Source organism: Danio rerio, chromosome 14 (genome assembly GCF_049306965.1).
Source record: "Danio rerio strain Tuebingen ecotype United States chromosome 14, GRCz12tu, whole genome shotgun sequence".
NCBI classification, from domain to species: domain Eukaryota; kingdom Metazoa; phylum Chordata; class Actinopteri; order Cypriniformes; family Danionidae; genus Danio; species Danio rerio.
In genome coordinates this window covers 38,996,202-39,023,908 of record NC_133189.1, presented here as the reverse complement: position 1 = coordinate 39,023,908, position 27,707 = coordinate 38,996,202, and the positions used below count along the sequence as shown (strand labels likewise).

General features: G+C 35.9%; 1 protein-coding gene and 1 pseudogene across 2 annotated transcripts in view; both read left to right on the top strand.

Annotated features, from left to right (window-relative positions):
- Positions 1-27,707, top strand: part of gria1a (glutamate receptor, ionotropic, AMPA 1a) — a 381,070-nt gene that overhangs the window by 71,073 nt on the left and 282,290 nt on the right. The gene's annotated exons all lie outside the window — the stretch shown is intronic.
- On the top strand, positions 21,573-26,046 carry LOC796088 (uncharacterized; annotated as a pseudogene).

Sequence of the window (27,707 nt, the reverse complement as noted above, 5' to 3'; positions counted from 1 at the left end):
GCTCAACCGGACCTGGATGTCAGAGCTCTCCCTCGCGATAGCCCTCCCCTGGCAGTCCCTTCGAGAGAGCACCTACTCTCTCAGGGACAGGGCACCACCTGGCACCCTCGCCGATCTTTGGAGATTTTTAGACGCGAGGAAGACTTAGGTAACCTCCGATTGCGGTGGCTTATACCGTCACTCGGGCTAGAGCCCCCTCCCCGAGCGCGCCTATGCCCTGACGTGGAGTCTATTCACTGAATGGTGTGTCTCTCGCTGAGAAGACCCCCGTAATTTGCCAGATCAGCGTTGTGCTTTCTTTACACCGAGAGAAGTTGGAGAGCAGGCTGTCGCCCTCCACACTCAAGGTTACGTGGCTGCCATCTCCGCTCTCATGACGCGGTGGCTGGCAGCACCGTGGGAACGCATAACCTCATCATCCGGTTCCTCAGGGGCGTTAAGCGAATTAATCCACCCCGCCCCCTCTCATGCCCTCTTAGGATCTCGCCCTCGCTACACAAGCCGCGTCAGATCCCTTCGATCCTCGACTCAGTATCTTTCTGTCCCTGAAGATAGCTCTGCTGGTCGCGTTGATATCGATTAGAGGGTCGGGGACCCGAAGGCATTTTTCGGTCAGTGACTCGTGCCTGTAATTGGGCTGGCTTTCTCTCACGTCCTGAGACCCCGCCCGCGATATGTGCCCAAGGTTCCTACCTCTCCGTTTTAATACAAGGTAGTGAGCCTGCAAGCGCTGCCCTCGGAGGAGGCAGACCCAGCCCTTCTTTATTGTCCAGTTCGCGTTTTGCGTATTATCCGGACCGCACTCAGAGTTTAGATCATCTGAGCAGCTCTTCGTCTGTTATAGCGGTCGGCAGCAGGGAAGTGCCGTACCGAAATAAGTTCCCACTAGATTGTGGATGCCTTTCTTTCACTATCAGAGCCGAGATGAGCCGAGATTAACACTTTAATCCTTTAATGCGTAATATAACATTGATGTGATCAGCATTGGCTGTTTTGTGAAGCGTACGATCACAGCGCTGTGCTTAGAGTGTTTATTTTAGCGCATTGTGTCATAAGCTGCTGAAAATCTGTTTCCGAAGTTTAAGAATTGATTCTGAAGCGTGATTTGACTGACATGAAAAGTGGCCAATCAAAGTCGACCTTGTCTAGTTGCGTGAAACGAAAGGGCGGGACAAAGGCTTTCTGTGTTGCAGAGACAGAAAAAAACAACTTAAAAACAAATGTTTTGTTGAAATAATGCTTCTCGGATGTTTTCACTGCAGAGATGTCTAGCAGAGTAATTAAACCGCGGACATATTTCCTGCCTATTTGATGATCTTCATACACTTTTCGCTCTCCAACAGCCAGTCGACTCGCCTCTGACCTGTCACTCCTCTAAATACAGTCTGAATGGCGGCGCGGGAATGAAGGTATTGCGCAATAACTCATTTCTGCAAATGCGGCGAGTGCTTTATTTTAACACGAGAGCGCATTCATGTACGCAAATCGCTAAAACAGATATGTGAGCTCTTAAATAGGCTTTTTTGAAATGAACTGCAAGACCTCTCATGATCGCGTGTGTGCTCAGATAGAATACAATCGCGATCTTTCCACTATTAAAGTAGACATTATTTATCTTTGCTCCTTAACTAAATTTAGTCAAAAGTATTCAAAGTTATCAAATATTTAGAAATAGATTGATGCATGATCGATGACAATGCTAATGGTCTTCTTATTTGGCTGTGTTGTGAAGTGAAACTTACTTTTAGCAAAGGTGGAACATTTTTTATTTCTTTACGACAAAAGAATTATGCTGGAAATGTTTCTGGATGAGGTATTTGTGTGATTTATACATTTAGCTGTATTCTGATCTGTCCTAAAGCATTACAGGTCAAAGCAATCCATTGTTAGCCTACTTATTGTTTATTTATCACAATTTACAATAAGGCTCTTAAAGCACTGCTTTAATAAATGTAGTGTCGTCATATTTCAAATACCTCAAGTAAAATGAAGTCATTTGTTTTATTTTTTTACTGACAGTGTACTTGTATTTTTTTACGTTTCTATTTTAGGTTAAGATCAAGTGTAAAATAAAATTTACATGTGATGTACAGCTATTTAAGAAACAAATTTGCCATATTGTAAAGAAAATAGTGTAAAATATGTAATTAAAACGCTAAATTTAAATCTTTTTACCATATACTTTAATTTAACCTTTCAAAGCTTAAAAATATATATTTTTAAAAATGGGCAAAAAGTGTCTCTATGGCCTTAAAGATTATTTGGTAGTTTTACCAGTGCTATTGAAAAAGATTAATTGTCACGAAAGGAAAAATTGACTATACTTCCTTTGTTAGTGCAAATTATACATCTAGCTTTGGGATGTAAGCAATCCAACCATTAAATTAGGTTTACACTTAAAAAAAAAAGTAATTTCATAATGAAAATCAGATTTTTTTTTTTCAAAAATAACCAACTAGTACTTATTAAAAGAGTAATTTGTACTTTTACCTAATATTAGTATTATTTACTTAAATTTTTGTTATTTTAGCAGTGTGATAGTATTTTTACTTGAGTACAAAAAAGATTTCACAAGCACTTAGTGCAGATTTATTTTATTATTAATATATGATTAATAAATATTATTATTAATGGTTTTTATTTGTATCTATTCCTATGCAATGTTTTATGGGTTGCTGAGAATACATTTCAGGTCTTCAATACATAGCATGTCAGTCTTGAAAAAAAAATAGGTGCTGGAATTGACTTTCATTAGGCTGTGCCTGTATGAACCCTGTCATGTACATTTAACATTTATTTCAAGATTTGTCTGAAAGTGTAGGAATATGACATATAGCCTATATTTATAAGGTCCAAGCAGCATTTCCAGCTTTTGATGAATAGGCTACTATGAATACTTTAGATTTAAGTACAGCAGTTTTCTTTTTACTTTTTAAGAACTTTTAAAAACACATTTTAACTAAAACTTTTTTTTTTTTTATCTGCAAGCACAGTTAATGTTCAGACTATTTCAAATGTTTAAAGTGACTGACAATAATACATATTCTTAATAATAGGATTTAATCTGCATCGTTTTTAAACTGTGCACACCTGTAGCTGCTTAATTAGGCTTACGACGCTATTTTTTAATACTGGTTAAAAAATAGCGTCGTAAGGTGGTACTTGGAGAGACGATTTTTTTCTAAGGTGGTACTTGGTGAAAAAAGTTTGAGAACCACTGATCTAGATGCTCACGACTTCCCAAAAATATATCTAAATCCGTAAAACTTCTGTTGAAGTAGGATAAATTAGGGCCAGGGACACGTTGGAGGACCGAGCCTCCCATGATGTGGGTGCGTCACGCTTGCTTGACAATCCCCTCATCGGGGGCGTTGGTAAGGTGCAGTCATTATGGCGCTTTCCATACTTCTCCCATTTCGTGGATTCAATCAATCCACTCTATGGCACTGAAGTTCCCCAACCGAAGGGGAACGTTCGAGGTTACAGAAGTAACCCTTCTTTCCCCGAGGAGGGGAACTGAAGTGCCATACTCCGTCGCCATAATGACAGTCCCTTAGCTGTTTGAAAGTCTCTTCAGCTTTAAAGGATGGCGTCTGCTCGCTCCAGGTGTGCTTATATGCTGGGATAATTGGCAATGAAGTACATCTGTGCAAGCTTACGCTGCCAATTCATTGCATTCATTGGCCCGTTCAATACTCTTTCAGACAAGTGGCTTCTGAACCGAATCCTCCCATTTCGTGGATTCAATCAATCCACTCTATGGCACTTCCGTTCCCCTCCTCGGGGAACGAAGGGTTACTTCTGTAACCTCGAACGATCTCAGGGTTTTTTAAATGACATGAGGCTGAGTAATTAACAACAACAAAATTTGGGGGGAAACTAACACTATAGACTGATTTAATTTTAAAGACAATTAACAAACTACCACTACAATTGCCATGCACAGTAATTAAACCATAAATTAAATGGTCCTTCTCAGGGCTAAAAAGCCATTTACTGAAGCCTAACTGGTCCGGTTGTTGCAAAATCATATCACACTGATCAGAAGTTTTACGATACAACACATGGAAATTTTACTTGTGTAGTTGGGTGAAAACAAACTCTGAGCAATGGCGACAGCTGCCGACAGAGGTAACATGATAATCCACTAAACTCCAACAGATTTGTTTGTTGGCGGTTGTCTGTGTGATGTGGCCTCTAAACATCTCTTCAACATCTGATAGGATTGAAGAGACAGATGCTAATCTAGAAGATGTGTCTGCAGGTGTACATGCAAACATTCAATAGATGTCTATCACAGTTGTTTGCGATTTAAAAAAAAAAAAAAAAACTCCCTCCTCAATAAAAATGATTCTTCCTGTAGTAACAACCTACAATCTGCCTCTTCAATCTGGAACTGCTTTGTTCAGGGCTACATGTGCGACAAAAATTGCTTTGTGCCTTGAATAAATGTATTAGGTGTGTGTGTGTGTGTGTGTGTGTGTGTGTGTGTGTGTGTGTGTGTGTGTGTGTGTGTGTGTGTGTGTGTGTGTGTGTGTGTGTGTGTGTGTGTGTGTGTGTGTGCGTGCGTGCGTGCGTGCGTGTGTGCGTGTGTGTGTGTGTTTGTGAGAGAGCCTGTTTACAAATGAGATTTACTGATATACTTTTGCTCACACAAAATCACTTTATAACATCAGTTGAGTTTTTGAAATAACTTCTTTTTGTGGCCATAGTTTAATATCACAAGAGGAAAAAGAGTTTATAGTATTTTCTAGTGTTCTATACAATGATAAAAGCCAATTAAATGTTGACTAGCTTTGCTTTACATATAAACTTTGTTCTCGTAAAATATCCAAGTAAAACTGTTTGATGATTGTCTTAAAGTTTATTCCGTTTTAAGTGTTAGTTTTCCCCCAAGCTTTAATTGTTATTAATTACTCGGCCTCATGTCAGATTTTTCTTTGTCTTCTGAATACATTTTTCTAGTACAGTAGATGAAGTCAGCTTCATTCTTCATAGACACAAAAATATTCTTGTAGCTTCATAATATTCTGATTGAACCCCAAAAGGCACATGGTCTGCTTTGAGGATGTTTTTTTTGGTACCTTTCAGGATTTTGAAGTCTGAAACCTTGCTCTCTCTGGAGGATGAAGTACCTAATTTCACCTAAATTATGGTATATTCCAAAGACAGATGATAGTGTCATGTGTTTAGAAATGACATGAGGGTGAGAAATTAATAGCATAATTAAAATCTGTTGGGTGAACTAAAACTTTAGGGGCCCTATGACACATGGCCTAATAAGGCGTAAGGTGTCTTTGGCACAATTTGTTGCTATTTTTAGACCAGCGCAACAGTAATTTTCACATTTTGCGCTACATTGTTTAAATAGCAAATCCATTTGCATCACTTTGTGGACTCATGGGCGTGCTGATGTGTTAAGGCGGTTGTGTTGGTGAGTTGCTATTTTGAGGAACTGAAATAGACCGTGCCATCGACCAATTAAAATCTAGTCTAAAGTCCAGGGGAGAGCGCTTTATTCTAACACACCCTTACTGATTTTGAACCATGTGCTTTAGACTTTGCGCTTAGATCATTAAAATAGAGCCCTAGGTGTTGCTGTCTTTTACTTAGCCACAGAGACAGCTCCATGTTTCCAATGTGTTGCATATGTAGAGTTTATGTGTACCGGTGCCCTCCAGCTTCCAGTATTAGACTGATATTTGATTACTGGTGTGTTTAAAACATATATAAAAAAAAAAAAATACCTAATATATATATTAGGAAAGATATAATAATGCTGTCTAAAAATGCAGGACTATTGTCTCTACGGACACGAGTTGACGTTATATATAATGATATGACGTATATAATATTATGCAATAAACACCTGAAAATAATGGGATTCAATTGAAATCAATTTCGCTCATTCTTACTTGCCGAGAACTTAAATGTGATGTTGCTGAGCAAAGCAGTAACCCTTATCACTTTTATTAGATGATGAGGGAGATGTTAATTTCACCTGCTCCTCAACATCTGATCAGGGGAATGAATGTGAAATTGAACTGTTTTCAGGCTCCTGGTGGAGCTGATTATGCACAAGCTGAGCCTGGAGAAACAGATATGATGACAACCGTATTTCTTTTTGATGAAATCTAATTGTAATTCTATGGTGACAGAGAGATCAATTGCTCACCATGAATGTGTTTTAGCGGGATGTAGAATTTGAAATTATTTTTAATATTACATTTTTATACCATCTATAGGGGTTTACAAATTTTTTGTAGATATTTAAATGTACTTCAAGTTCAATTCATACTTGTTACAGTTTAACTTGCTTGTATGCAATTACATGCTTATAGGCCTTATAAGCACCATTTCAGTTAAAGGTGCATGTCCATTGAAGAGTTTTCTTATTTTATTTTTTATTTATGCTGCAGAAACGTGAGCGATGGTCTAAGCACAATCAGCTGTGAGCCTTGCTTCTACTTTCAAAATGTTGAGCACTAAACACTGAGTGTAAAATGCAAACTCAGCGCTTGTTTTTGCAGGTTTAAAAGCCAGCGTTTCATTGGACATGCATCTTAATAGTTATATGACATACACTAATTATTTTCATTTGACTTTGAATTCATGAAAATTTTTAATGTAATATAATATTATATTATATTATATTATATTATATTATATTTATTATTTTATATTTATTATATTATATTATATTTATTATATTATATTATATTATATTATATTATATTATATTATATTATATTATATTATATTATATTATATTTATTATATTATATTATATTATATTATATTATATTATATTATTTTATAATTTATTTATTATATTATATTATATTATATTATATTATATTATATTATATTATATTATATTATATTATATTATATTATATCTAAAAATACACTGAATCAAAGGGGAACTAAACTTAAAAAGACCCCTATGGTTATCATATAAAGAATCCCACATATACACTCATGCATACGCAGATGAATAATGCCCACTCAAGTACGCCCACCTGCATGCTGCCTCACCACTTCAAACACATATGCACACATTTACTTGTCTGATAAAGCGAAATGCCTGATGGTGGAAGTATGCATTCAGCGATCGCTTCGGTGTCTTAAGCAAAGTCCTTCATACTGGTCCATTGCTCTTGCCAAAGGTGGGACGACCTGATAAGAGTCCTACCTTTTTTAGTGACCAGGTTCAGTATATCAGAGAGATGCCAGAAGCTCATCCTGCTCCAGGCTCCAGTGGTCTGATAGAGTCAAAGCTCTAATCAGTTAATCTCCATTATTTCAGTTCAGAAGCCTAGTAGCCTACAAATATCCCAGCAAAGGGACATAAATGGGTTTGAGAATTATTGGACACACATTATTGCTGTAGAAGTAAAACATGGTGCCCCCTAGTCAGAGAGTGGTCAGATCAAATCTGTCAGTCAATTTACTAATAGTGAGAGTTGAAGGTGTGGCTCTTGTAGCAGGTTGGCTGAGCTAGAGGGCGTTTAGCCAGTGTCGAACCATGGCATTGTTTTGGAACAGAAATTCAGGATGACTGAAAATATGCCTATAGACAGACCAATTTTTAGGGTGCCACAAAACCCCCCTGTCTCAGCAGGGTGTTTTCACACATCTAATTTGAATAAAGTCAGGAAAGTGCGAAAGTACAGCTCTATTTAGGTGGGAGTTTCGGGGGGAGGATGAGAGGGAAGGTATTGCATAAACATGGGAGTTTCAGTTCAGGCATGTGCTGATTTTCACAGAGGCAAAACAACACACAGACATGGGAGAAAAGCAAGTAACTGTGTTTACATGGACATCAGTAAACAAATTATTTGCCAAATTATTAATTTGTTGACTTTATCTGCAGTTTAGCACTTTCACTTTCATTCAGGAACATTTTATGCATGCCCACGTAACAAACGAGATCTTGGATGCGAGGAACTGCTGGAAGAGTATAGTTTTAATGGAGTGTTTGATACCGCACGTCGTGTTAGAGAGAAAAAAAACCTCTGCATTTCTCAATAAATTAGATACACTCAGTAGGTAGCATCAGAAAGCCGTGTGTGTATAGACTATCCTGTCACAAAATGCAGTGAAAATCCTACACACCATTAATTGTTTAAGGCCTTTACAAATTTACATATTTTAGTTCGAAATATTGTAGTGATAATAACTTTATTATCTCTAAATAAACATAATAAAAAGAACATTGATCACACACTTACCAAATCTGTAGAGACAGGACAATCAACACATACTGGAACCACATCTTTTTTAAAAGAAGAGTGGCAAATACAGGTTTCACCATTTCCAGATGCGAAAAGCTCTCGGGTAAAAATTATTCCTTACATAAATATTTTTGTTGTGTGTTGGCAGACCACTGTAATCCAGACATGAGTGTGGAAACGAAACCTTTGTTGCAGCACATTTATAAACGCAACACCGATGACCCTTATCTCCAAACAATTCTTGCACTTGTTTTAATTACAGTTGGCAACACAATGTGACTTCTTTCTTCTGCCAGAACACTGTAACAGGTAAAAACAGTATTCAAAGGTATATCATGCATATTAATGAAGTTCCAACTCATTCACAATAAAGCACGCTGATTGATCCGAATCAAGACTTTCTCCTGAATTAATGCTGAAAGCTTAAAGACGTCACATACTACAAGCTGTAATACACATCCAGTCTACAAGCTGTAATACACACAAGCATCTCAGGGCTGTGATGTAGCTTCAAAGTTTCGTTTCAAACTGGAAGAACGAATTTGCTCAAAAACGCAAAAACAACCAATTTTGTGAAATATATGTGTCCTAATAGTGATTTTAGGACATATATAAGACTAGTAATGGCAGTTCAGTGGCACAGCACTGTCACCTCATAGCAAGAATGTTTGAGTCCCGGCTGGGCCAGTTGGCATTTTTGTGTGGAGTTTGTATGCTCTCCCCGTGTTCACATGGGTTTCCTCCAGGCTGAACACTTTGATGGAATGTTTATGTTTTAGTTGAGACTCAGAGAATGAAATTACTCTTAACAAAATTCAAGTTTTTGTTTTTGTTTTTGTATTTTTTGTTGTTTCAAAATTCAAGTTTTTGTTTTTGTTGTGCATGCTTTTTACTGTCAAACCCAATATTAAATAAGTTATTAAGAATTATGGTTGGTAATCTTTAGAATCTTCACAAAACTGAAAAGTTTTTGGAAAGATGCATTCATACAGCATTTTCAGAACGATCCTTGTTTCACACCAATTCATTAAAGCAAGTGAATTATGCATCTTTTCCCAGAAGTTGTAAAAGATGACATTTTTAGAAAATTGTTTTCTTTGTTAGTTTAATCTAAGATAATACAAGTTTTTACAGTACTTACAGTACATAACCAGTTTTAATAGGTTTGCAGTTTCAGGCCCCCGAATTGCCTTCATGTAAATGAATAACCAAAATCCTTAAAAAGTGCTGTTTTTTAGTTTAGTAAATGTGTTCTATAAATTCCTTCTTAAGCAGGCACATGCCTATATGTGCATGAATGTTTGATCTTATCTCTTATCTGAAAAAATGCCATTTTTTGCTTCCCTATAGCTTCTACAGAGAGCTGAGTCATAGGACAAGGGTTATATTTTCATGATGTTATGAGATCTCCATTTCACAGTTCACTTTGTGTTCCATTACCTCATCCTTTGAGCACTTTATCACCCACTTTACCCAGTAATGCCATGCCATCTACCACTCTATATTTCATGAGAGGTTTTTTGCGAAAAGTTCAAAGAAATGCAGAGCTTTCTTATTTAAATGAAACTCCGAATCACTGCAAGATCAGCAAGCTTTGAAAAAAGACACTTTTATAGTTGTAGGATTACATTTTAATTTGTGAAACTTGCTCATCAAATGCATATTTTACAGTAGCTTATTTAGGACATGACAAACTTTGGCAGTTTTATTTTCATACTCAAAATTTGGATTAAGTTTTCTATGACATTAAACTAAATGCTAAATATACAATAAGACCATCTATTTTTTTCTTCTTCCGCCCAGTAGTACATGGCTTTTAACCCACATCAATGCTGCATGTCGATTTTTGACTTACCAGCTTTAGCAACCAGTTTAAAAGTAGTTCAGTTGACACCTTCACAACAACGGCAAATTTAGAAAAACATCAATATTGATTGATTTATTGATTGAGTCCCTCATGTCTTAGTCATGGTGCATTGTGTAGGTTAAGTACGTTCTTATTTCCACTTACTTCTTCCTCCTCCCTCTCTCTTTTGCCTTCTTTTAATTAAAAATACAGTTCTGCTTCATAGAACTCAAATTCTCGTCTCTATCTTTTCCTGGATTGATGTTAATATGGAAAGTGCTGCTCTTAAAGCAAACCCCAAAGATTTAATTTAGATTTTGTACTATTTTCCTTTTAGTCAAAGTCTCTCCATTGATTACAAATGAGCCTCATTACCTGCCGTAACACTCAACCTGTCAATGAGCGAGAGAGAGAGAGGTCAATTTAACAGACTTACTGGCACAGTGCAAAATCCCCTAATAATCACTCAGTTCAATCATGCGTCTGAAAGCCATAAAGAAATAAAAGTGATAAAAAGGACTCAGGCACTGAACTGTGAAAATCCCTCTAGTGTTTAAAAGATAGATGCCAAACAGGCTTCCCGAAAGTATTATCTGAGATCTTATCCATGACAGCGGGCATTTTGCTGGTGGGATTACTGAGGCTTTCTCACCGGAAGAAATTTATTACTACCTGTCAACATCATAAAGAGGTGGAGATTCAGCGAAGAGCTCTGCTAGACCAGGATTCAATCTAGATTGGACACACAAAGTATTTGGATAGGTTTGAATAGACAAAAACATCTTTGCTTTGTTGCAAAATATTAAACTTACAAAAATTATTCCTATAATGATCAAGATGCGGTTATAAAATAGTTGGCGGTTTGTTTCGCTGTGGCAACTCCTGGTAAATAAAGGACTAAGCCAAGGACCATGAATGAATAAATGAATAATAATCAAGTTGATTATTTATATAATTTAAATGCCCCCATAAAAAAGTTTCACCTACTTTACAAAATGAGTGTACTCAGTGTTGTCATGGTTACCAGTTTCAAGGTAAACCATGGTGAAAATTCTGACGGTTAGTGCTACTGTCGCAAATATTCATTTAGATTAAAACCATGATAAATTATTACAAATTTGAAAACTCATGTTAAATACTGTAACCAGGGTTTCTGCTGATTTCTTCAAATCAAATTTAAGACTTTTTAAGACCCTTTTAAGATCATTATGAATAACATTTTAGACTTATACAGGGCTAAACACTTAGGATTTCTTTCTAATGGCCCTGTTACGTCTGTAAATAGTTTTTGAAATAATGGAAGATCATGTAAAGAGATGTGTTGCTTTTAGTTTTCTTATCCTGATTAGGGAATTTAATTTGGAGAATTTGCTGTCAAAATGTACAGCTGTACAGCTGTCTTTGCAATAAAAACTTAAATATGTAAAACAAATTATTATGGAATTTTGCTAATTGGGTGTTGGTCAAATTGGGTAGCTTTACTTGGTATTAGGGAAATTATGACCTGTGTCAAATAATTTAAGGGTGCTTTCACACTTAGACTTTTTTTCGGAACCTGTCTTGTTTGCCCAGTTAGCGCGGTTTGTTTGGCATATGTGAATCCAGCAATCACTCTCGGATCCGCAACAAAACAATCAACCGGAGATCGCCTGGATGAGGTGGTCTTGGCTTAATTGAAACTAACTCTGAAGTGGATAGATTGTAGTGAAAAAGCGATATGGTCCAAGCCCAGCTATATCACAGTGTATCATAAATCTCTCATAGGCATTTACTGTATACGGATATATGAAGACAGAATTATGAGTAGTGTGGGAGGTTTTGTTTTTGAAATACTTTGAAAGACTTTTTAAGACCCATTACGATTAGTTTTGTAAATGTAGCAACTTCAATTGTGTGTTACATTTTGAAATATTAAGTTATTGTATCAAAACTGTGATAATATGATAATAATGTGATAATATTGAGAACAAACATAAATTTGGTCACTATAATCATGATTTGAAATATTCATAATATTACATCTCTAACTCACACTCATTTGCTTTTAAGCTTGTTCTAATTTAAGTATATTTGGAGAAAATGCACATGCACAAACTTGATGTACCTAAAAAAAGACACCCAAAAATATACTTAAGCACAACCTTTTTTTAAGACTTTCACCTCTCTTGCTAAACATTTGCTGCTCTTTAAATACAAATTATCATTGAATATATTAATTATATTATAAATATACAATTGAATTAAAAGGGTAAAAAAAAAGTGCAAAACTCGGAATTAAGAGAGCTCTTTGAAAACTTAATGTCGAAATTAAGTTGTCCAAATACATTTTGCGGTCACTGTGGTTTGCATTATTTTATAAATGCACATTTTTCTCTGTGTTTATACCAGCAAAGTGGCATATTCAGCTTCACGCAGCAACAATCAGGTAGTATTTGGTGATAATGAGGAGATGTGTTGCTCCATATTTTGTGTATACCCCTGATAATGTGAAAGACATGCACAAACAAAGGTGCTATAAGGAGTTCTCTGTGATACAGTTTCATAATGAAGTAGAAGCTATTTTTGTTGAGCTGTGCAAGTTATGCGTTTTATCTAGGTGTGAAAAGTACACCATTGCCCTTTGGTTTTCTGAGTCTCTCAATAGGCAGAAGCAAGATATAGTGATATAGTGCTTTTATTTCTCTCTCTTTCTCTCTCACTCACATTCTCTCTGACACATTCAGACACTTACATGCCCTACAGGAAAGGTTGTTTCGTTCATTATTTCAAGTTTGTTTTGCTGTATGTATAGTTCTGCCTTTCGCACAGTGCGGTTTCTGCAGGAAGTTGGCAGATGCTAAAAAGGGAAATGACATTTACACAGCTCTCCACCATCGATTACACTGTCTTTACCAAACCCTTTTGTAGATTCCACATCATAAGCATCTTATATATTAGTAATCTGCTCACGCTCTTTGGAAAATTTCTGAAACATCATATTAAGTTTCTTCTTGCATGTTGCACAACATGAATCAGAATCACCTTAAAAGGAAGTACTGTACATGTATGAGGGATTTGTCTTGGGTAATTGGTCAACAGAAGTACACGAATTAACGTTAGCATAATGAGATCAATTTTATAGTAAGGCAAGTATAACAATGTACAATAAGAGCAAGAAAAAAAATAGGAATGTGAAATACCAAATAAATATTAAATGTCCCCCATTTCAGATTTTGTAGTATCTTCTAATGTTCTGCTGAGTTGATTTAGGTGTGTTTGAATTGGAAGAGGTTTGAAATATGTTCTGTTGGTGTGCCTTCAGGAACAGGGTTGGGAAACACTGGTGTAGAATGTATAGCTTAGTTTATTTATATATAAGGCATAATATGATCTCATGAGAAAACGTAAGTATTTCACGTTTTGCCAGTTTAGCGGCTAATTCATACAAGTTCAGTTGTACGAAATTGTACGATTTTAAAAAAAGAGGCGTGGCACCTAACCCCACCCCTAAACCCAACCGTCATTGGGGGATGAGGAAGTCGAACTAAATTGTACAAATTAGAACGTACAAATTCATACGAATTAGCCACTAAATCAAAAAGTTACTGTAATGAAGTTTACGGCCCTTTGGCCGCCGGGAAGAAGGAGGCGGAGAACCGACGGAGCTTTAAAATGATTTATTGATAATAATGACGGCAGCTCCTCACGGAGACTGCCATTTAAAATCAAAACAAACGGACGGCAGCTCCTCGCGGAGACTGCCGTCAAACTGAAAGCAAAAGTAAAATAACATGCCCGGGCCCGGTCCTCTCTCGGCTTCCTCTGCCATCGGTCCTCCTTTTATGGTCCAGAGCTCCTTCCGTGGGATCCGAGGCAGGTGCGCACCGCACGTGTATCCACTCACGCGGTGGCCTCACCCCGTTCCCACGGCTCTCGGCCACGCCCCCTCGCCACAGTTACGAATTGCTGTGAGATTGTGTTGAAAACAACATAGAATACATCCAACATACCACACAGCGTCAAGGATAAATAACAAGACTCCAGATAGGTATAATATAATCAATTTTCTCCCAGTCCAGTAGTTTAAGTTTCAGTCTGAACAAAGGTTTAATAGGAAATTGTTCTAATGGACATGGGTAACCCAGTCCACATTTTAGGACCGACTACAGAGAAAGCTCGATCTCCTTTTTTCTTCAGTTTGGATCTGGGAACTACAAGCATTTTCTGTTTCAATGACCTTAAACATATGTCAGATATTCTAACAGTAATACGATTAGAGAGATACAGTAAGTCGGAGCCTGGCCATTTAATATCTTAAAAACATACATTAAAATTTTAAACAATTCTAAAACATATCAGCAACCAATTTAGGGAGCACAGCATAGGAGTAATGTGTTGAAATTTGCGGGTGCCAGAGAGAAGCCTAGCAACTGCATTTTGGACCACTTAAAGATGATTTATATAGGATTAACCAATAGCCACATAAACTGAGTACAGTAGTCCAAGCGTGATAATATAAAGGCATGGATTAATGTCTCGAATTCCACACAGTTAAAAAGCCTTTCACTTCAACTAATCTCAGCTGGAAAAAACAAGATTTAAATTCTGCATTTACCTGTTTGTCAATTAGAAGGGCAGAATCCAGGAGAAAACCTAGATTTCTGACAGATGGTTTAATGTAGTCAGATAAACGCATAGCCCGGCACTCTTATTTTGCTTTAGAGGCACATAGTTTTTTTGTGTTATCAGTATTAAAGTGAGAACATAGACCATATTTCCTAAATATTGAGCCCAAGAGAAACGTATACAAACACAACAGAATAGGGGCATAAGTAGATTTCTTGGGAACCCCACAATTTAAGCACAATTTCGATGATATACATCCATCAATCCATACTGTAAAAGATCTGTTTGACAAATAAGATTTGAACCACTCTAGTACAGCACCTTCTAGGCCAGCAAGTTGAGAGACAGGATTATCATGGTCAACTGTATCAAAAGCTGCGATCAGATCCAATAGCAGCAATATTACAGACTGACCAGAGTCAACAGATAATAAAATATCATTTGTCACTCTTAAAAGAGCTGTTTCTGTGCTGTGATGTTTCCTAAAACCAGACTGGAATGATTCAAAAATTAAATTTTGCTCTAAAAAGTGATTTGGGGATATGCTCATTTTTAACATTTGAAACTTAAATTATAATAGAAAATTATATAAATTCTAGAGTAACTGAAAATTTATTAAACAATATTTTTTTATGGAAAATAATAATTTTTTTGTAAAATATGTGCAGTGCAAATGTTTATAGTTCAAAGTGTGAAATATAAATGTGTATATATATATATATATATATATATATATATATATAAAACAGTGTCAGTTGCCAGTGGGAAAAAAGTAAAGCATCTTTTATTGTATATGTTCATATAACGCATGTGAAACATTGTGCATGTATGTATGTTTTTTTTTTCTTGTTATTTTCGAATCACTCGTTCACTTCGTAAGAAGTGAATGGCCATACAGTAAGTGTGACTTGAATTTGAACTGGATGAATGTGAATTGACAACAGATGTTGAGAAAATTATGATCCTTTGAGTTGGTATCTATAAAATAATAGGCCATCTACATTTAACCTTAACCCTAAACCTATCCAATAGTGTTAATAAAAACAACTATAACAATATAAAATACATTTGCTGAAGCAATCATACCAAGTTTACCGTGCTTCTACACACTCTACTACAATTTTATCTAATTTTGTCTGATCTGATTTTATAATGTAAATCCCAAGATGTATTCATTTATAACTTGTGCATTAGGAAACATTTTGCAACCGTAACATTTTTATATTCTACATTTTTTTTTTCTATTTCTGCGAGATCACGGCCGGAACGACAGCATAAAATACTATGACAATGATGAACTATGGTACTGATTAGGTTTTTTATACAATGTTCAATGTTTCTAATCAGAGTTTGAATACCATGTTGGGTGACATTTATAACCATAGGCTGAAAGCGCCATATACATCTTGAAAATAAAAACTGATACACTAAATAAGTAATAACTTATTTTTAAAAGTAAAATAACTAGCAAACAAAAAGTTTATACTTGAATGTTGTGACTGGTGCACAATTTCAGTCACTTAGTGTGTACTTCTATTAATGTTAAAGAGATATAATATTTATTAAGTGGCGCAGTTGGTTGCGCTGTTGCCTCACAAAAAGAAAGTCGCTGGTTCTAGCCTCAGTTGGGTCAGTTGGCACTTCTGTGTGGAGTTTGAATGTTCTCTGGGTGCTTCGGTTTCCCCCACAAGTCCAAAGACATGCGCTGTAAACTGGGTAATTAAATTTTTTGTAGTGTATGTGTGTGAATGAGAGTATATGGGTGTTTCCCAGTGATGGATTGCAGCTAGAAAGGGCATCCACAAAACATGCTGGATAAACTGGTGGTTCATTCCACTGTGGCGAGCCCTGATTAATAAAGGGACTAAGCCAAAAAGAAAATGAATGAATGAATGAATGAATGAATGAATGAATGATTGATTATTTATTAACTATTTTGTTGGGTGCGCAGCTCAGTATTCTACACTTTTGAAAGGCTCTGGTGTTAAAATGTTTCTGTCATGTAGAATCTGGAGGGGACCGTCAAATTGCCTGTTGCTGAAATCATTTTTGTGAACTAAGAATGAGCATTTTTATAAGCTTGTTGTTATCTAGGTTAGTGTTGCTTTATAAATGTAATTTGGTTTGTTGTAATTAAAGTGTGAATTTATTAATAGAGGTGCATACAACTGAACTCTAAACTATGTTTATAAATGTTTTCGAAGTATTTTTCATTTTCACATTATACTGCGAGGATGCTAAATGCTTCATTCTGATTGGCGGATGAACATTCTTGGATGTGCTATTAATTTCAGATACTGAAAACACACAGCTAAAGTGGTTCCAGGCAGGTTTTGGCCACATTACAAATCACTACACTGAACGATTTCAGTTATTTCACAGCCTAAAAAAATCGAATCATATCAAAACAAATTGTTATTGGCACTTTGCTTCAAATCATTACTGGTGTTTTGGCTTTATTACAGCTCTGCCAGTGAGAGTGGTTGTGCTCAAGTGCATTAAATATATAGCGTTTTGAAGGGGGCGGGGCATCTCAGATACTAAAGAGCATTTAAATGGTCACAATTTGATGAGAAACTATGCATAAGGTGGATGAGGTGACATGAATAAAATCGTTGATCTGTTAAGGTGGAAGTGACAAACTACAAGCTTTACATGTTTATATCAGTTTTATATTTTTTAAATGTTTTATATCTTTATATATCTGGATAATGTGGAATCCAAATGAACATTGAGACCTGAATACAATACATCGCAGTGTCAATAACGATCAATGTTCGAATATAAGGATGTAAATTAGTACAGTAAATGCCATAATCAGCAGGTTACTGTTCTGTCTTTTTATTCTTAGTATGCAAATAATGATGAGTGGAAACTTGGAATGAAAAGAAACTAACAGAGCACTCAGTAGCGCTAAGCATCATAGGAATTTTGTTCTTAAAGTGAAACAGCAGTTCAGTTATTTCACCACCTAAAAAAAACTAATCATTTCAAAACAAATTGTTATTGCCACTCTGCTTCAAGTCATTACTGTGTAACCACCTCAGGTGTACATTATTTTGTAATAATTCAGCGGGCTGTCAGCTTGTATTTCTTACTTAGCCATTGCATTAATGAAGATCCGTCTGGTTTTTTAAGTTTAATGAGAATGCAGGCTACACCATTCATCAACCACAACATCTCCCTCACCTCTAAAACACGAAATTGACATTGCTCCTCAAACCATTCTCGACAACGTTCCCATAATACACTCGCACAAAAGTAAGTGAAACGGACGGCAGTACGAATTTGCTCTGTGACTCCGTATCTACAGCATTCCCTTTCCACCTTTCCGATCCGTCTGTGAGCTGAAAAATTCATGAGGGTATCCACACCATGTCCATGAAATATTCAGAGCCTTGTATTGTTCACTGATTTTTTTTTTTTTTCCCTCCCCGTTCTATCCTAACCGCCCAGTGCAGGAATAGCCAGGTGAGCTTTTCACAATGCATTCCCTGCATGCTAATATATGCTCTGGAATGAAGTTGGTATTCTCCCTTGCCTTAAGTAGAGTTCTATTCATAATCCCCCGTGTAAAAGCATAACATTTCCCCATCAGGGTCAGCTGGTAATAATAAACTATAGGAAGCGAGATGCATGCATATCTGTCTTGCTGCAGTCACTTTCATAGCGCGAGTGTGTTTCCGCTCATGCCTGGAGGTCCAGATTAGCTCTAATCTGTGCAGTGTGAAAACCTGCTAAAATGGAATGCTATTGATGTCATTATTCTGTTGAAATCATGTCTCAAAGCTTCTATAATGCGGTGGAAACATGCTCAATCCACCCAGACATCCCGTCTCAGATGCATATTCAACCTGAAGTGAGGGGGTCAGCATTCTGAAGCTTTTATTACTACACTGGCCTTTATTAACCCCTGATTCTGAACGGCGGGGCGCTAGAGACTCATCATTGTCCATTTCAGCAGCTCGTTTTCACCCTGTTTGCCTCACCCCGGCTCACCCGGAGTTGTCAAGGAGATCATAAGCATTAATTGTTGAGGACAGTTTTAATCACACAGTGAGGTCATTATGTAGCAGTGGTCGCTGCAGGAGAACACAGTTCGACTGAAGGAGAGCGCTCGGAAGTGACCACAAAAAGCAATTAGCAGCCTCCTCGCAGACAAGGTCGTGCTTTTTTTTTTCTTCTAATTATATGAAAGTCCGTTGGGGTCATTTTTGTTCAACATCTTCCTGCCATTTAAAATAGAGGATATCACATTACAAGTCTCTGTGAATGCCTTGAAAAGTGCGGTTTGTTTTTAAACTATACTCGGCACATTTCTGATTGAAACGAGAAGTCAGTGTGAGAAATATTGAAAACTTGTCATGTTTTATTGCTCAGAAAATATTCATTTGACAGCTGGTGGCAGCCCTCATTCTGTTTTAAATGTTTCAACTTGTTTTGGATGTCTCCTTTATTAACATACTGTATATCTAAGGTAAATAAAGGAAGTAATTTCTCCTTGGTTGTTTGAAGTTATTGGCAATACTGTGTTTTAAAGGCATTACAACCAAATAATATAGCACTGAATCAAGCCATGCTTTTTATGCTTTTCTTAAAGGGCCCATTAAGTGCTTTTTAAATGTGCTTTTTTTATTCAATGTTTGACGTTATCTCAACCAAACAATGAAGAGAGGGTGGGGCATAATTGTAACGACTGGGTGGAGTGCCAGAGGACAACAGGAGGTAAGATACAATATGCAGGTTTATTGAATGTCAGGCAAGCAGTGGTCATACAGGTGCAAACGGGTATGTTAAGGCAGTCCAGAATCGTAGTCGGTATAAACAGGCAACAGGTCAAAAGGCAGGCGGCTAAACAGGAGAACAAAGGTAAACAAGGCTAGGGTCTAACACGGAGAAACAAGACAGGGAGAAACGCTTTGTAATGCAACTGAAACAGCTAACAAGACTCGGCAACCAGGGTGAGTGAATGAGTGGTTTATGTATGGTGTGTTATCAGTCTCTGACAGGGTTCAGCTGGTGAGTGCAATCAAGTTAGATGAATGAGCAGGCGTGCGTGTCTGGGAGAAGTGCATGTATGAATGTGTAGTCCTGGGAGTTTGTGAGAGAACCAGCGATCTCTGGAGAGCGATCGCTGGATGTGTGACAATAATGTAGCCCACCCCTTTTTTCCAATGTATATACAAAAACATAACATTTATAACAGCTTAAGCACATCAAATATGAAGCATCTTGAAGGGGGGCAGGGCTTGTCAGACACTAGAGAGCATTTGATTGGTCACAATTTGATTTAAAATTGAAGTATGAGGTGACGTGAATAAAATCGTTGATCTATTTAGGTTGAAGTGACAAACTGCAAGCGTTACATGTTTATATCAGGTTTTTTTCTGTTTTAAAGTGCACTAGCCTACAGACATCCTAAAAACTATCAATACTGATACTTCTAAAAAGTTTGTTTTAATTTTATGTGACCTTTAAAAATGTTAAGGTCAACAATTCAGTAGATTTCATATTATTTTTTGCTACCTACTCTGACTACAATGACTATCTTCTCTGACTACAATGACTAAAAAAGACTACAATGTCATACTGGATAATGTGGAACACAAATGAACATTGAGACCTCAATACTTTACATCGCAGGGACAATAACAATCAATGTTCAAATATTAAGAAATAATGGAGTGCATGCACATAGACTTTTAATTTCAGTCATCCAGCCCCATGGTTTCCAAAGAATTTACATCCCTTACAAAATCGCCACGTTTAAGATTGGATTTCTTCGAAAATCAGCAATCTTCACTGCCTGGTTGAGATACGACATAAAGTGGGCCTCAGACCAAACAAGAAACACTGCATTTAATTATATTTTTCCATGCCATGTCTTTAAAATATGGAAATTAGTTTTACCCCAGTATTTTCAATGGAATTTCTACGCTAGCCAACAGCTTATGATGGCACTTGTGTTTAAATAGTCTTTCGACTCTTTTTGCAATTTAACAACCAAATGGATGCATAAGTATATTTAACTGATTTTATTTCATTCACATTACAACATCGATGCTGTAAAAAGAACCTAATGAAATTGAAAATAGTCAAATAAAGCTCTCACCAAAAGTTTATCATTGGCTTAAAAACACTAGCTGTGCATATTGCCTGTTGAGTAAATTAGAACACTAAATGTCATATTCAGCAAGTTTCTGTCTTTTGTTCTTAGCATGCAAATAATGATGGCTGGAAACTCAGTAGCGCTAAGCCTGTTCTTACAGTGAAACAGCATATATAAATGTTAAGATAATTATTTGACATTATGGCTAGCCCTATAAAACAATAAATGAAACATTTAATTAATCATTCTTACTGTCATATGTCAATTTAAGTCACAACAGTTACAACAAGTACTAGACACTGGAAAACAAATACAATTGCAAAATGCCCTGGTGCATAATGGGAACACGTGTATCAGGAAGTTGATTGGGTTTTAAGTAATTGTAGTATGTGATATGTGTAATATGTAAAATAATAATATGTAATATGATATTTACTCAAAGAATCAGTGTACAACATAAACAAGGTTCAAATTAAAATGTACCTTATAAGTTCAAGCTTTCATTTCCAGCACTCGAGTAAATAAGATTATGTAATTTAATTACAAAATAAATTATAAAAACATATTACATTTCTTTACTACACAGCAAAATTTCCAGTGTTGTTTGGAGTTGTTTTTACAGTGTAAATTTTTTTGAGTTAAAAAGTGTTATTTGTGGTGTTAATTTACGTGACATAAACACCTGCAGTGTACCCTTGTGGTCAGAGTAAGGGTTAATACTGCGAGTTAACATAGTTAACACTATAAACAAGTTGTTTCCATTTCCGGTTGCTTCACCTTACTTCCTCTTTGATTAATGGCGGATGGCACATGGAGAGCATTCAAACAGGTAACTGTCATATTACTTATTTAACCACAAATATTCAATACATTTTTTACATGCTTTATGTTTCTCAATGTTAAATTAATATTTGTAAATATTCTAACCGAGATTTCAAGTTCTAACCACTTGTCAATTTATATAGGACAGACATCTGGAGCCACGAGACATGCTGCTTTAGCGGGAAAATAAAGGTAACTATAAACATTTTACAGTTAACAGTTTTAAGGAGTTCCTATATTTGAATCGGGTTCAGTTCGAGCCTAATATGAGAAATATGCAGTAATGACTCATGCAACCGTTTGAATTGTTTAAACTGTTTATTTGTTTTAAATATCTGCAAAGCAGCAGCTGTCAGTACTTAACGTTAGCTGAACTGTAACCTAGCTTTGTGTGTAATCTAACGTTATCTATAATGTTCACTGTTCAGTGCGATTGATTTGTGGCGCGAGCAGCGAGGAGTCGCGGGCTGCCTGTTCTCGCTTTCATCGGTGCTTTTAAACGGTGAATAACGTTATACGATTCAAGTGTACAGGTACAGACCTGCAGACCATAATACGTTAAAATAGACGCAAAATACATTTGCTGTAAAAGTTAGCCGTGCTTGTTGACATGAAGGGATAGCCATGTTCAGAAATGATTCTTCTTTAACCGGTTCTTTTCAGTGAATCAATCGAACCAGTTCACTATATTGAACTGAATCATTTGAAATTGTTCGCTTCTCCGGTAACGTTAAGCACCAATCCTTAAAATGGCTTACTTTATAACCTGTCTGACACTCAGTTTCACTCAAAAATACCGTATGTTGAGTTTCGACTTATTCAGTAACTGTAACAGACGGAACTGCTGTGAAAAGAACTGATGATGAGCGTGAATCGAGTGACGTGTTCCCTATACTGGAACTGACAACGACCGAAAAATGCTAAGCTCAGAAGAGACGAACCCAAGCAGACTGTTATTGCCATTGTTTACCTAGCAAATTTCATTGTTGACTCTAAGGTAGTAGTCAAATAGTAACTTTATTTATTTAATATTGAAGTGCTGTTCAATTGCATTGCATGAAGAGCTGGCTTAGATAGAACTGTACTCTTAACTTTTGAAGATCTTTCATGAATGTGAAAAAAAATCTTTTTTAATCTGTAATGTGCATTTATACAAGTATAATTTTCCTATAGCCTACGTCTTGCTAACAATAATAGTTAGAAATTGGTATGTAGAATCCTTCATAATAAAAAACAAAAAGAACGTAAATATAGCTATTTTTAGAAAAAGAAAAAACATAATGTGCTTTTTTTATTTATATGTACTATTCATAATAACATCGGCTTCTGTATCACCTTAACATGAAAATGAATAAATTAACTTGATTTAATTTTACTATGTCAAGTTTGTGATAGATTCTTGTTAATAATAAAGTGATATATTGTGTATTTTTCAACAGCTTCCATCATGTTGGTGAAAGTTCTATATTAAGGAGTGAAAAAATATGTAAAATTGCTTACTGATTTTACATTTCAATGTTTTCGCAGTGAAGATAAGTTAAGATTGTGCTGGTCAGAGTTGTGCTCACTAAAGTCATAACCATTTCCTGAGTCTGTTTTTTTTTTTTTCAGTGAAAAGCAAATTTGGATTATCAACAACTGCAGATCCTCAAGTTTACGATGAAACGGACACTAATGTAGAAGAGGACATCTTCCACGAGTTAATGAACAGTAGTCCACATTTATGCTTGACTGTTAGATGTTTGGAAGAAAATATTTCTGCTGGCCTGCCTGAGGGTAATTATTCAATAAATATTTGGACAGTTTTAAAATGCCTGTTTTACAGTAGTATAAGTCAAAACAGTTAGAATTAAGTAAAAAGAAGAAATTCATATAAGAGCTTATTGAACAGTGGAGTGTGTATAGAAATAAAGAGTTTTTATATGTTTCTTGACCATTGCCAGGTGTTCGTTTAGCTTAAGTTCATGTGATGCCCAGTGATAAAAGGTTGATCAAAATAGTCTTGTCAAAACCACAGTGTAGAAAAACATTGAGGATGATGGTGTATAGTAAAAGCTATTAATACAGCATTGTTTTAAATTAAGTTGAAATATAAGATAAATTGATTGTAAACTAAAGAAAATATTACGTAAAGGTTAATAATAATGTTTTCCATTTCTCCATCAGTGATTTCACCCACAAGATCATCAACAGCCAGCACATGTACTGATACAGTTTCACTCTCTTCAACGGATCATGAAGACCCAGAGCGAACAATGCAGAATCAATTGACAAGGACTAACAGCTGCTTGATAGTAGATGGTAAAAGGGCAAAACAGGTATATGCATATGTTGTTTGTTATGGTTAATTCAATCATATACTAATTCACTTTTATTATTTTACAAGTATAACCTTTTTTCTGGTCACTTTATCAGATTGTTCAAGATGCATTGGGAAAGCAATCTGGTGGTGATGAAGTACTTGACGAATACAAGGTCACAAAAACTTTAGGGCCACAGCACTAGACGGCAGCTGGTTAATATTGTCGCCAGTCACATGAAAAAGATTCATGGGTAAGATTTCATTAAATATATGCAAGAAAAGCATGGATTTTTTTTAAACCAAAAAAAATAAAATGTAAAAAGTTAAGTACTGTCCTTAATCAAATATTTGACTGATTGTTAGGAGAATCCCCACGTGCAAGCAACGGGAGACCTATGCTTTGGGCATTATTTCTCTTTTTCCCAGCCGGAGAGACTCGTTTTCCGCAAAAGGCTATGTAAGAAATTGTCTTATTGTACTTAACACAAACTTGTTCATCCGTTTTAATTATTTAACGCAGAGGTGCCCAAACCTTGGTCCTGGAGAGCCAGTTTTCTGCAGAGTTTAGCTCCAACTGTAATTAAACACAAGCTCTTAACTAGCAAACTATAAACTTTCAGGCAGTTGTGTTAAAGCAAGTTGGAGCTAAACTCTGCAAGACACTGGCCCTCCAGGAATGAGTTTCGACACCCCTGGTTTAAAGGTTTGTGTTTTTTATTTTTATTTGTATCATACAGTCAGTCTTTTTAATGTAACTGGCATTTTTAAAATATTTCTATCTATATAACAGGAACATTTTTACGATCCAGAAAAGGAAACCGTTTGTAATTAATATGCTTCTTTCTTAGATTATTCAAGACTTTGGTCTCCTGTTCAATGCTGAAACATCCAACAAGTTGCTTGAGAGGTGGGAGACCGCATTTAAGCACAGGATCATCAATAAGGCGAAATCTCTAACTTCAACTGCATAAGACTTCATTGTCTTATTAATTCAGCAGAAGGACAAGAATCTGAAAATGGTACGATTTCTAAGGATTTTGTAGTTTGAAATTTGCTTTGGTTTCTTTTGTATTTGTGAGCTATAAGTGTGAAAGTGGGCTTGCTTCATTTTAATATTAATACGTATAACTTTTTTATGTATAAATTTTTTATCATCATTCATTCAGACTGGGATAATGATGTCATCTGTCCTACTCCTTCTGCATCTCCTACCTCCTTTAGAGAGAAAGAAGACTTAAGATCAGTTCAACAGAGGCCTTTGAAAGACTTGTGCATTTCCATAAGGTAAAACTCACAGAATTTTCGAAAGTCTTTTCATTGTTATTATTAAGGTTGTTAAGACCATTATGCGATGCTGTAAAATGTACCTTTTGAAACTTTTTTTTTTAAAAGCCAATACATTCAGTTGAATGCTGTTGAAGAATGTATGTTACATCTTGGATGAAATGAGAGTTTATTAAAAAATATATAAACATATTTTTGTGGTAATTCTTTTCCCTGTCACACTACACAATGAATGACATGAACACATTTTATTTTTGCACTTTGGGTAAAGGTGGTTTTGTTTTATTTTTTTGTGTTGTTTTCATTAACAAAATTGTAAGTTTCCTAATTGGTTTCCTGCATTTAATGGCATATTTTTGGCTGTTTTTTTGCAGTCTTGCACCAGCATTGAAGACCATCTCAGTGAGAGGAAGGGCCACCGGCCATATCGCCTAAGATCAGGAAGGATCAAGGGGAGGATTGACCATTTCTATGTAGTTATGGACAAACATCTCATCTCTTGTGCAGCAACCAGGTCCTTGAGTGCTGTTGATGAACTCTTTAAAGACTATGTGTTCAACTTGACGTACGAGGAAGCCCTTGTCTACATCTTTACCTTTCTGCAGACTACAGTTTACAACATCGATGTTGGACCTACCAGTGAGTCACCCAGGGTAAAGAAACTGCGTGAAAAGCTTTTACACTAAATGTTTCTTTTACAATAATGTGTTGGTGTTGTCAAAGCTTGCAAGCAGCACCTCTTTAAGACTTTCACAGTTTTTGATACTGAAAATGCTGTACATTTTATGTTGGTTTTACTGTGCGTTTAAGATGCATTGTTAAAAATAAAAGTTTAAAGTGGTAAACTGTTCTGATTTTTTTTTTTAACTCATCAATGCAAACTGTCCTGTAATGCAGTAAATAATCTATATAACTAAAAATACATTTAAATATCAACCTAGGTATGTATGAGCACTATATTATTAGTGTTAAGATGAACACTCTTAGTGTTAAGCTATTAACACTGCGAGTGTAGTTTTAACATATTTACTTTATGCAAATAGGGAAAGTGAGTGGAAAACAGAGTTAAAGTCAACACTAGCAGTGCTTTTTTTAACACTATGCAAGTTAAAATAATTTACTCTTTTTCAAGTGTACATTTAACTCGATTTAGTGTGGACCTATATAAACACTAAAGAAGTGTTAATTTTCACACTTTGAAAGTGAAATTAACACTTCAAAATTTGCTGTGTAATAGAAATGTTAATTATTACAAAAAGTATACAATTATAAATATATATATATATATATATATATATATATATATATATATATATATATAAATAGTTTAGTGATGATGTGATTTCAAAAACATGAATGTGTTTCTTATGTTGTTATGTCTTGTAAAATTTAGTTTAGTTGAAACTTTATTGTGGGCGAGGCAGTGGCGCAGTAGGTAGTGCTGTCGCCTCACAGCAAGAAGGTCGCTGGGTTGCTGGTTTAAACCTCGGCTCAGTTGGCGTTTCTGTGTGGAGTTTGCATGTTCTCCCTGCCTTCGCGTGGGTTTCCTCGGGGTGCTCCGGTTTCCTCCACAGTCCAAAGACATGCAGTACAGGTGAATTGGGTAGGCTAAATTGTCCGTAGTGTATGAGTGTGTGTGTAAATGTTTCTCAGAGATGGGTTGCGGCTGGAAGGGCATCCACTGCATAAAAACTTGCTGGATAAGTTAGCGGTTCATTCTGCTGTCTCGACTCCGGATTAATAAAGGGACTAAGCCGACAAGAAAATGAATGAATGAATGAAACTTTATTGTCTGTTCTGCTTGGCACAGAAAGGAAATTTGTCTTTAACACTGGTAACACCCATACAACCATACAACAGTTACATAATAGCAACACTCATCAAGAAAACAACAGGAATTAAAAACTTAAAAACAAATTAGCCCCTCACATATGACTGCAAATCAATCCTAACAACTGCACCATTCACATTAAACAGTGATACAATTTAATACAACAAATGCAACAGGGATAAATGACTTATTATAAGCATTTCTTCAGGTTCTAGGAATTTCAACCTTTGTCCTGATGGTAACGTTTCAAAAGCTGAGTGAAGGAGTTGTGTATTATCTTTAAAAATACTATTTAAATCTCTTTTAAATCTCACAATGATCACAAAGTAAAAAAGAGGTGCTGAAATCTGATTTTGCGGTGGCTGTGCTTTAAAAATAATTAATTATCATAATCCTTTTTCCAGTGATAAAGGATTTTGGAAATCTGACAGTAATCAGTGTGGAGTGTAAGGTCAGCCTTGTCTGGATTTAAATAAATCTGAAAATGATTAACACTTTAAAACTTTTCAAAATGTATTTCCATATTACTAGTCACATTGAATGATGTAATTGAAATAGTTACAATAGAAATTGAATTTTAAGTAGGGTAATGTTCAACCTGTAACCTTTTAGTATTTCCAAAGTAATGGCAGCTGTTCAATAGATTCATACTGCTGCAAATAGCCTTCCCA